The sequence below is a fragment of the Schistocerca piceifrons genome, chromosome 3 (assembly GCF_021461385.2).
Source record: "Schistocerca piceifrons isolate TAMUIC-IGC-003096 chromosome 3, iqSchPice1.1, whole genome shotgun sequence".
Classification (NCBI taxonomy): domain Eukaryota; kingdom Metazoa; phylum Arthropoda; class Insecta; order Orthoptera; family Acrididae; genus Schistocerca; species Schistocerca piceifrons.
Window position 1 is genome coordinate 700,054,191 of NC_060140.1, and position 12,087 is coordinate 700,066,277.

Genomic DNA, 12,087 nt, shown 5'->3' on the forward strand with positions numbered 1-12,087 from the left:
TGAAAATATTTCTCAGGGATAATCGCTCTTTATTCAGTATTTACCAATAAACCGCGCTGTCCTCCTTTGTAGCTGATCAGAAAACTTAACATTTCTATAAGACGAGAATCACAATGAAATGAAACTCCAAAGAAGATTAATTTCAATGACACGTAAACTTTATTTTTCAAAAATTGAATTAGTAACATAGTACAGTTTTTGTACAGACCTCTGTGTTCCGAGACATCAATCACATTTTATCAGTATAACAGTTCGAACAAGAAGAAGGATTATTCTAGAAGAATCAAAGATAACAAAAGATTGAGATTTTCATTATTTTTCCATGCCAATTTTCTGAGATATTACTTTTTACAAAATCTTAAATTATGTCATTGGCAATAATAATTTATTATTTTATTAACGATGAAGTCCTTTTTATTAATATCGTGAGATTGTTCATTCACATTCCACACACAATGCTGTCGTGAATATTATTCTGATTAAAATATTGACGTGGATATTACATCATCTATAGTGTATCAGCACAATAGTCAATTTTTTTGTATGAGTGCGCAACGTATTATATTTATTTATTTTCCGGATCATGTAGGTCATTTTACAAATCGATACTGTATTCTGGCACTGCTACGTTCTAACAGACAATCGCTTGACCTGTACGTACGCGTATAACTTGTGAACGGTTTCACTTTCTTGGGGTACTCCGGAAATTGCCTTTACGAAAAATGGCTCTAAGCACTATGGGACTTAACATCTGAGGCCATCAGTCCCCTAGAACTTAGAACTAGTTAAACCTAACTAACCTAAGAACATCACACATACCCATGCCCGAGGCAGGATTCGAACCTGCGACCGTAGCAACAGCGCGGTTCGAGACTGAAGTGCCGAGAACCGCTCGGCCACAGCGGCCGGCTTCCCTTTACGTCTGTCGATTTTTCCCCATTAAGAGCGACGCGTGGAGTTGTATCTGCAAAGAAGTCCTGAATTCACTTGCAAATCTGGTCTGGTGCTCGGGAAGCACGTATTTTTTTTCACTAGATGGCAGTACAAGACGGTGTCAAATGACTCTCCGAACATTCGTTACAGTATCATGTAAAATATTATGGTAAATCGGTCAAGAACTATTCCAGATTTTCGGTGACAAATTCTCCCCTTTATTCAATACATATATACAGGGTGACAATTGTTGAACTATACGTAAAAAACTTAAATTAGTTGCAAACTACGGCGTGCACACACTTTATTCAACATGTAAACGTCACTACATACATTCGGATTTAAGTTATGAGATGGTCGATATGCCTGCCATCAATGGCGATGATGTGGCGCAGGCGAACAGCGAAATTCTGTATGACCCGCTGAAGTGTCGGAACATAGATGCTGTCGATGACGTCCTGAATAGCTGTTTTCAGCTCAGAAGTTGTTTTGTGATTGTTACTGTACACGTTGTCTTAAATATAGCCCCACAGAAGAGTCGCATGTATTCAGATGCGGAGAATATGGTGGCCAATCGATGTCCATATCAGTCGCCTCCGGGTACCCCAGACCCAGAATGCGATCCCCAAAGTGCTCCTGAGGACATCACTCTCCTGCTTCGATGGGTCCAACTCCGTCTTGCATGAGCCACATCTTGTCGAAATCTGGATTCACTTTGAATAATGGGGATGAAATTCTCTTCCAAAACCTTCGCGTACCGTTCGGTAGTCACCGTTACTTCGAGGAATATCGCACCGATTATTGCGTGACTGGACATTGCACACCACACAGTCACCCGTTGAGGGTGAAGAGACTTCTCAATTGCGAAGTGCGGATTCTCTTGCTTATTGACGAACCCGTCCAAAAGAAAGCGGGGTTCGTCGCTAAACCGAACCATGCATGTGCATACTAGTTCCCATCATGCCCCGTTGCCAACTGTGCACTTTGAACGTCCTAACGCAAACCGTTCAGAAGTTATGATGAATTTATTTCGTGTAGTTCAATAATTGTCACCCTATGTAACTGTCAAGCTGGTTTTTGTTATGAAAACATGTGAAAGCGGAACTGTCAAACTGAACGCAGTTTTTTAAAATCTTATTTTTTATACCGAATATGCCATTATCATCCACAATTATGAACGCAAGAAAAAGTATCAACCAGATCGGTCAAACCATCCTCAGGTGATGATATTCCATATATGCGGCAACCGATTTTTATTTATATGCATTCTGCAGGTAGAGGCTTTTATGGTGAGTATATTGCAATAGGCTCGTACAGTGGCGTGCAAAGCTTAACGACGAAAATAATTTTCGCATTACTTGTCTCTGCCAAGTTACATACCTCAATAGTAAATGAATCTAAAGCAGCCAACCAGTTACAACAAAAGGTGATTTTATTCAACCTTTGACTACGGTTTTGATGGATGTAAACCCATCTTCTTCAGAAATACGTTTAACCTGAAGGTTATGTTAACAGAAATAACAACAAACCCGGAAACATACATGTCAAAATCGCGTGTCACAGAGACTAGATCCCCTAAAAGTATTGGAAATATCACATGTATCATAAAACATAAAACCACAAAAACCAGTAATTACAAAAATTTCACATTGTCAAAACAACAAATAATGCAGTGATCTGACATTTGTCGGACGAAAATATGCTGTTAGTGCACATCACTGTATACATTAATAAATATGCTGGTCCCTATGATTAGGGGTTGTCAATAAAGAATTGTTAAACTGTAGAAATGAAACCAATCAGATAAAATGTCAGGTCATATTATGAGCTGCACGCCGACTGACAGGAAAATAAGGCAGGTGGCATGTGCGGCATAAATGGCGAGTAAGTGGGAATACATTGGGACGGGGGGAGTTAGAGCATAGTGAGAAATAAAGAACATTAAAAGACTCTATTGTAAAGTAAGATATACTAAATGACTTTAAAACCCTTATAAGACTAAAAGTGCGTTATCGTACCATCAGTAATAAAGTGAATGCGTGAACACGCTATGATAAACGCACGTGACGATGAAAGAGACTAGTGCTTGGGTACCCGTACAGCAAAAAACATACAGGAACGAGAGAGAGTAATACCAATGACTTCACAAAATTTAAAAAAAAGGGGGAAACGAATACTTAAGCAGAAATAATGCATGTCAGAGCTTTGAGGAATGAGCAACTCGCAAAGGCTACCGGCAAGCAAGATGCAGCTGGTCACTAAGTAAATTTCCGTCCCTGAGCTGTAGGTGTTTAAAGATCTCTAGTTCTTCCCGAAGATCCAACTTACACCCTCAGACCTCCCTAAGCAAAACAACTGTATCTTCCAAATTTGTCGGGGTTTGGTTAGCGATCAGAAAGTTTTTCGGCAAACGTAGAACTATTCACCAATTTCTTTCCTTACACATGCTTTTTATATCTTGCATTCACAACTCTGCCTGTTTGTCAGATGCAGCAGCATGGACGGCCACTGCACGTCAGTTTATAGATGCCTGAATTGGAAAACTAGTAACGAGGATTTTCCACTCTATACAGAAGCGTTTTTCTTTAAACTGTTGTCTGCAAAGAAGGAAACATTAGATTTATAATTTTTTACTAGAAGATGCTTAATCCTGTAAGAAACATTTCCCAAGAATGGAATAGAGTGAGTGTACCGCGCTGAAGGATTTGTGATGATGCCAAAGGCTAGGGACTGGACCAGCAAGGGGTGGGATCGAGTGCTCTTTTCGGATGAGAGCAGATTCCGTATGAGTAGTGATTCTGGACGAACTCTCATACGGCGAGAGGCTTCCACGTAATGCGCTCACGTAAAGCACCCAGGAACATATCACTTCGGTGGTGGAGGTGTCATGATGTTGGGAGGTATAATGTAGCATGGATGTACTAAAGATCTGGTCGCCAGTCGATATTTAGAACTGTTTATACACTACTGGCCATTAAAATTGCTACACCAAGAAGAAATGCAGATGATTAATGGGTACTCATTGGACAAATATATTATACTAGAACTGACATGTGATTACATTTTCACGCAATTTGGGTGCATAGATCCTGAGAAATCAGTACCCAGAACGATCACCTCTGGCCGTAATAACGGCCTAGATACGCCTGGGCATTGAGTCAAACAGAGCTTGTATGGCGTTTACAGGTACAGCTGCCCATGCAGCTTCAACACGATACCACACTTCATCAAGAGTAGTGACTGGCGTATTGCGACGAGCCAGTTGCTCAACCACCATTGACCAGACTTTTTCAGTTGGTGAGAGATCTGGAGAATGTGCTGGCCAGGGCAGCAGTCGAACATTTTCTGTATCCAGAAAGGCCCGTACAGGACCTGGAACATGTGGTCGTGCATTATCCTGCTGAAATGTAGGGTTTCGCAGGAATCGAATGAAAGGTAGAGCCACGGGTCGTAACACATCTGAAATGTAACGTCCACTGTTCAAAGTGCCGTCAATGTGAACAAGAGGTGACCGAGACGTGTAACCAATGGCACCCCATACCATTACGCCGGGTGATACGCCAGTATGGCGATGACGAATACACGCTTCCAATGTGCGTTCACCTCGATGTCGCCAAACACGGATGCGACCATCATGATGCTGTAAACAGAACCTGGATTCATCCGAAAAAATGACGTTTCGCCATTCGTGCACCCAGGTTCGTCGTTGAGCACACCAGTGCAGGCCCTCCGGTCTGTGATGCAGCGTCAAGGGTAACCGCAGCCATGGTCTCCGAGCTGATAGTCCATGCTGCTGCAAACGTCGTCGAACTGTTCGTGCAGATGGTCGTTGTCTTGCAAATGTCCCCATCTGTTGAGTCACGGATCGAGACGTGGCTGCACGATCCGTTACAGCCATGCACATAAGATTCCTGTCATCTCGACTGCTAGTGATACGAGGCCGTTGGGATCCAGCACGGCGTTCCGTATTACGCTCCTGAACGCACCGATTCCATATTCTGCTAACAGTCATTGGATCTCGACCAACGCGAGCAGCAATGTCGCGATACGATAAACCGGAATCGTGATAGGCTACAATCCGACCTTTATCAAAGTCGGAAACGTGATTGGTACGTGTTTCTCCTCCTTACACGAGGCATCACAATAACGTTTCACCAGGCAACGCCGGTCAAGTGCTGTTTGTGTATGAGAATTCGGTTGGAAACTTTCCTCATGTCAGCACGTTGTAGGTGTCACCACAGGCGTCAGACTTCTGTGAATGCTCTGAAAAGCTAATCATTTGCGTGTCACAGCATCTTCTTCGTGTTAGTTAAAGTTCGCATCTGTAGCACGTCATCTTCGTGGTGCAGCAATTTTAATGGGCAGTAGTGTATAAAAAGTGAACATTTAAGCCATACTTCGTTGGCTGTGAACTATCTTCTACCTTGAGACAGAAAAACGGAAGAATATCTGATACCAGCATATGAGCTGACTTTCTTTAATATCTCAACACTTTTACCTGTCTTGAAGATGAAAGTTTGTGTTACTTTGCAGTAGCTTCTGTTTCAAATTATATTTACCTTGTAAATATTTTTTGATAATTACTCTGGTTGATTTTATTTCAGCTACAAATTACTGGTGTGTAGTAGAGTAATGAAGTAACAGGTACTCTGTTTGATACAGTACTGACAAGATTTACTCAGGTGCAACGTTTTACAATGTCAATCAAATACTTATTCCTAAGAACATTATCATGTTGTACGGATTATGTTTTCACATTAACTTTACGGAGTAGTTTTCGTAATTTCACAAAAAAGACTACAGCATATAAAACGAGATTGCAACCAATTGAAAATGGATTAAGAAACTATATTAAACTTCTATATCTGAAAAGCGACTAAGGTTTAACACTCTTCCACGGAGTATCATATTTTTTACTTGTTTTCAGTAAAGGATATTTTCCGCGTGAACTGTTATCAAATGTACACTGATCAGCCAGAACACTATGATCATCTACCTAATAACCCGTATGTCCACTTTCGGCACGGATAACAGCAGCGGTGGGTCGTGGCATGGAAGCAATGAGGCGCTGGTAGGACGCTGGATGGAGTTTGCACCACATCTGCACAAACAAGTCACCTAATTCCCGTAAATTTCTCGTGACATGTCGCATTATCCTTTTGAGAAATGTCACTGTTGTCGGGAAACATGATAGTCATGTTCGTGGTTGCAGCCAGTGTACGATACTCCTTGACTGTCATGGCGACTTCCAGGAGCTCCACTGGAACCATGGTTTCCCACATTAATGTACCTCGAGTACGATGGAGCCGCTGCCAGGTTGTCTCTGTCCCGCAGCACAGATGTCAAGGAGCTGTTCCCCTGGAAGACTACGGGTTCGCGCCCTCCCATCGGCATGATGAAGAGGGCATCGGGATTCATCAGACCACGTAACGCTCTGCCACTGCGCTAACGTACAGTGCCGATGGTCACGTGCCCATTTCAGTAGTAGCTGCCGATGTTGGTGTTAACATTGGCTGCGGAACCTATCTTTAGGAGTGTTTGCTGCACTGTGTATTCAGACACACTTGTACTTTGCCCAGCATTAAAGTCCGATGTTACTTCCGCCGCTGTTCGCCACCTGTCCTGTTTCACCAGTCTGTCCAGCCTACGACGTCCGACATCTGTAATGAGGGGTAGCCGCCCAACAACTCGACGTCTCGAGATGGGTTCACTTTGATTTTGTCACGTGTTGAGCACACTCACCACAGTATTCCTAGAAAACCCGACAAGTCATGAAGTGTCCGAAATGCTTGTACCGAACCTCCCGACAATCAGTCTGCCCTCGGTGAAACTCGGACAGATCGCTCGCCTTCCCCATTCTGTATGCGCTCCCTGATACTACATGCATCGTGCGTTTGCCTGACTTGCAGTCATTCCTCGTCAGGTGACGCTGCTGTCGCCTTGATGGGTTTATATCGATAGCAGACGTTAAACAGGAATCTCCTCCTCCTTTTTAATGTCGACAGTGCGTTGGTGCTCATAATGTTCTGCCAGACCGTTGTATATATCCACCGTGATCTCGATTTCGGAGCCACGCGGGGTAGCCGCGTTGTCTGGGGCGCCTTGTCACGTTCTACGCGGCTGCCCCCGTCGGAGGTTAAAGTACTCCCTCGGGCATGGGTGTGTGTGTTGTCCCTAGTGTAAGTTAGTTTGAGTTAAGTAATGTGGAAGCTTAGGGACCGATGGCCTCAGCAGTTTTTTCCCATAGGACTTACCACAAATCTCCAAAAATTTCTCGATTTCGGCCTGTTATGCCAATTTCAGGTGACGGCTGTATCTATAAATTCTGCGCTCAAAATATTTTACAAAAACAAAATTGCTTTCAAATGTTGTAGTGGCCTGTCGTGAATACCCGGTCTGACAGTGAAGTGCCATTTCTGTCTTTATTATACACACGGAATATGTATGCATGGTTGACCGCGGACGTTGTCCTCTTGTAAGGAACGATGCAGTGACGCGCGTCATAGTGAGGTAGGAGGATATATTATAAAGTAGTTTGAACAAGGGGGTGAGGTTTGTGCTTAACCTTCTGTCGGTAACCAGTTGATTAGAGAAGTTACTATAGCTCGGGTTAAGGAAGAATGGAAAGGAAATCGGCAGTGCCAACGGAAACGTAAGAATGGAAGTTCCGTACGCTGAAAGTATGCATCACTGTTGGTCGTACGCCATCTACTTTAGGACCAGGCAGTTCAACATTTTCTCCGTACCTTTATTGAGCAAACCGCTGAGGCTGTTCGGGAAATGAAGACAACAACTTCGGTGACGAAAGGCACTCATAATGCAGTAGAACGTGAGGAGCTTAAGAATTCCTGCAAAGTGACTAAACATGCTGTTGCAGGAGAGGCCAGTGTGACGATGCAAGAAATGAGCTTTAGCGACTAGCATTGTTAAAAAGGAGAAAAGACACAGTAGTGGAAATTGCACACGTGGGTTTACAGAAGTAAGCCAGTTTTTTTTCTGGTAAAGCTATATGCGGCCGCCAGTCTGTTTCACTTCCGTCTACCTAGTGTGGGAGTGGTCACGGCTCGGCCGCCGCGAAATCCGGCAACGTAAAAAAACAAAAAGCTGCTCGGCTGCTGGGCAAGCCATGGGCGGTCCACTCACCGGCCAAACACGTTCCCCAGGTGGTTTGTGCAACGCTGAATTTCATGGAACGGGGTTTTCGGTAAAGGCCGGCCACTCACCGTCTCCGTGCAACGACCGTCTGCGACCGGCGTGGCTGTGAGTTGGCGCAAGTGTCGCTACGAACAAACTGAATAAAAAGTGTCCGAGGAAATTAGTGTTCATCATAAACATTTGCCATGAGGTCACCTCGGTCTGAGATAATGTAATACAAGGATGAGATCCTGGGATCAGTCATTTCTCGTAAATGGGAATTGCTTGCTTTGTTGTTGTCAAGGCTAACGTAATCAAGAATTTCACCTAGACAAGCCTGAAGATGGCTAGGGCAAATAGATCTGAAAGCTATCTCATAATAAACTTGACAGCCCACGTATCTGATCTGCTAACCAGAATAGTATACTGTGGACAGGAAAACAAAGCTGAGGATCTGTTTGGTCATGAAGAATGGCTAAAGGTGCCAAGAGGCAGTTCCTGTGTTGTTCTTGATAACAGTAGCCAACAGTGGAAACATAACTGGGATGAAATAAATGTTTGGTAACCGTATCGACGAGGCTGATAACGAAACCGACAATTAAAATCTCGAATATGCTCTCGTTTTCAAGCTAAATGAGGATGCATTTAATTGTAATTTTTATTAGCATTAATTGCCTATCCATTCCCATATACGCTTCTATATCCCGCTGATGATAGACGGAGTAATAAAATTTCAGGCGAAAATAACTGTGTTTATTTTGTCGCTATTTTTAGCCTGGGCTCATAGCAAAAAGAGGAAGGGGAAGAGAAAGGTAGGAGAGTATCATGTTCCACTTAAGCATAGTTTCATTCTGTTACAAACCGTGTTGTGTTCGTATGCTGGAAGAACGTGTAACCGCAGTGTAGTTAGTGCATATGGTCATTTTAATTCCTGTGATTCAGTGTCTTGCAAATACATAAACAGCGCTACATTTGTGGAGAGGCTACTTTGAAATCGCAAAGGAGGCCGATAATTCCACGCATTAGAAAGGCGTACAGGCTGTGCTTAAGCTGTGAAACTGAGGACCACGATAAGCACCTGACTCCACATGTGTGTTGCGTATCCTGTCTCTGGAATCTTCATTCGTGGCTGAATTGTAAACGATCTCCCATGGGCTTTGCTACACACTCATTTTATGGTGAGAACTATCAAACCATGTGAATGATTATTATTTTAATGTGACAATTCCATTAACTTATGGTATTTCTAAGAAGAAATGTCTTCCTTGACGTATCATAACATACCATCGGACATGCGAACAGTACCTCACAGAGACAGACAGCGTCCTCCTGTCCCACCTGACTGTGATAGTGATAAGGGCGGTAGTGAAACTAGTGCTGCAGTATCACCTTCAAAATTCAGCTCTTCGAAAGGTCCCGATCAAGATAAACCTGAAATGTTGGCGTCTAGACTACAACAGTGGAATTGTCTTGATAAGATGGCAAATGTGCCTGCGTTCTGTAAGCGCCATAAGCCATTTCTTCCATTTTTCGAATCTGAAAAAAAACTTGATATTTTATAATAGAGTACAGGGACTAATGGGAGCTATGAGCATTAACTATAACAGTGGTCAGTGGAAGTTGTTCAGACTCTTCCAAAGTAGATGTCAAGTGTGTGCTACTGTATGATGGCAACATGTTACCATCGATTCCTATTGGATACGCTCCTTACATGAACGAAACATATGATAGCATGAATGCGTTGTTATTGCGACTGAACAATAAGTTTAAATGGCAGATTTTTGGGGATCTGTAAGTCATAGGCATATTACTTTGGCTGCAACACGACTACAATAATTTCTGTTGCTTCTTGAGCCTCTGCGATAGCCGTGCCGAAGAACTTCATTAAAAAAAAGAATGGTTGACCTAAGCGTAAGTCACTTGAACCAGTATCTGACAATGTTGTGCACGAAGCACTTATCGAATCCAAGATCATAATTACCCTTGCTCTTCACATAAAATTGGACCTAATGAAAAACTTAGTTGAGGTCATGGATAAAACTGGGAAAGCATTTCTCCATGTGCGCGGAAAATTTCCAAATCTTAGTGAAGCGAAAATAAAAGAGTGGATTTTCGCGGGTCCCCAGACACGCAAACTGTACATATATGAGCATTTCAACACCATCCCGACAGGTGATGAAAAGTTTGCTTGGGATCCATTCGTTTAAGTGTCAACAAACTCTATTGGAAGTAAGAGGGTAGAAAACGACAAAGATCTTGTGGTAAATCTTATGCACTGCTACAATAACTGGGGTGCAGCACGTTCTTAAAGTTACATTTCTTAGGTTCCCACTTGAATTTCTTTCCAGACGACTGTGGTGATGTAACCGACAAGTACGGAGAACGCTTCCGCCAGCAAATCTGGAACGTGGAAATGAGATACAGAGAAAGTGGAGTGCATCAATGTTAGCCGATTACTGCTGGACACTAATCAGGGGATCAGGGGCCGGCCGGTATAGTCGAGCGGTTCTAGGCGCTTCAGTCTGGAACCGCGCGATCGCTACGGTCGTAAGTTCGAATCCTGCCTCGGGCATGGATGTGTGTGATGTCCTTAGGTTGGTTAGCTTTAAGTAGTTCTAAGTTCTAGGGGACTGATGACCTCAGATGTTAAGTCCCATAGTGCTCAGAGCCATTTGAACCATTTGAACTAATCAGGGAATCACAAGCAGAAAACTAAAAACGACAGGCAAAGTAGTTGCGCCTTAAGTGACCTTCCTCCGAGAGATAATACCAGGGTAAATACACGCATAAGTTTATACAGTCATAACGTAAACTTATCATAACTTGAAAACGAGAGCTAATCTTGCATTTCCATTAACATTTTCGCTATCTGAACACCTGAAAACTTAAAGATTAGCAGTTTTCATGCCAGTTACAGAAAAAATTTTGTTGGCTAGCGTAACAGATGTAGCGCTTACGAGAAATATCAAGATATCCTTTCTGGATTTTAGATCGAACCCTAGCGTGGTGAAATAATTTTGAAACCAGCTTAAAAATACGTACATAGTGTGTAGAAAGTGCCTAATGTACATTATGTACGAGAACTAACAGAGAACAATAAAAAATCAATATAGAAGTTGACGGAATAAAAGATATGTCTCCTCTACTGTTCAACTAGCAAATCTAGAAAGCAATGAAGGAAATAAAATAAAAGAACACAAGTGAGTTACAAATTAGGTTCAGCGCTAAAAGATATCATTGAAAAGTTACCAGATGTTATTGCTGTTCTCCATGAATATAAGGGGAAATTACAGAACATCTTGAACTGATGAATCATCTATTGAGCACAGAATGTGAATTCAAAAATACATCAAAGAAAGACGAAACTATTGAGAGGAAAAATGGAGATTAACGAGAAAAGTCAAAGCCAAACAGCCAACACGCGGTATTAGTCAAGATGACAACGCCTCACCGGGAAAGCTTGAAGAATTACGTTACGAAATTATGGTAGTTTGGGAACAAAATAACGCATGACTGCAGAATCAAGGAGGACTTGAGAAGCAGAGTAGCACGGGTAAAGAGAACGTCCTTTGCAAGAGAAGTATAGTAGTGTTAAACATTGCTCTTAATTTGAGGAATAAATTTCTGAGCATATACGTCTGGAGTGCAGCTTTATACGGAAGTGATTTATGGTTCGTGGGAACACTGAGAGGAAGAGAGGAAGATTAGCTTTAGTATACATCCAACATCGAGGGGTTTAGTGACAGAGCAAAAGCATGAATTATTCTGAGAAGTGGAAGGAAACTGGATGTGTCCTTTCAAAGGAACCACACTGGCAGTCTCCTTAAGTGATTTAGGGAAATCACGGGAAAACCAAATCTGGCTCGCCGAACGGGGATTTGAACCGTAGTCCTCCCGAAAGTGAATCCAGTATGCTGACCACCATGCCACCACTTTCTGTGGGAGAAATAGAAAAGAGGGGAATCAAAAGATATCACATTTAATGTTACAGAAGGATGATGAAAATTAAACGAACTCATA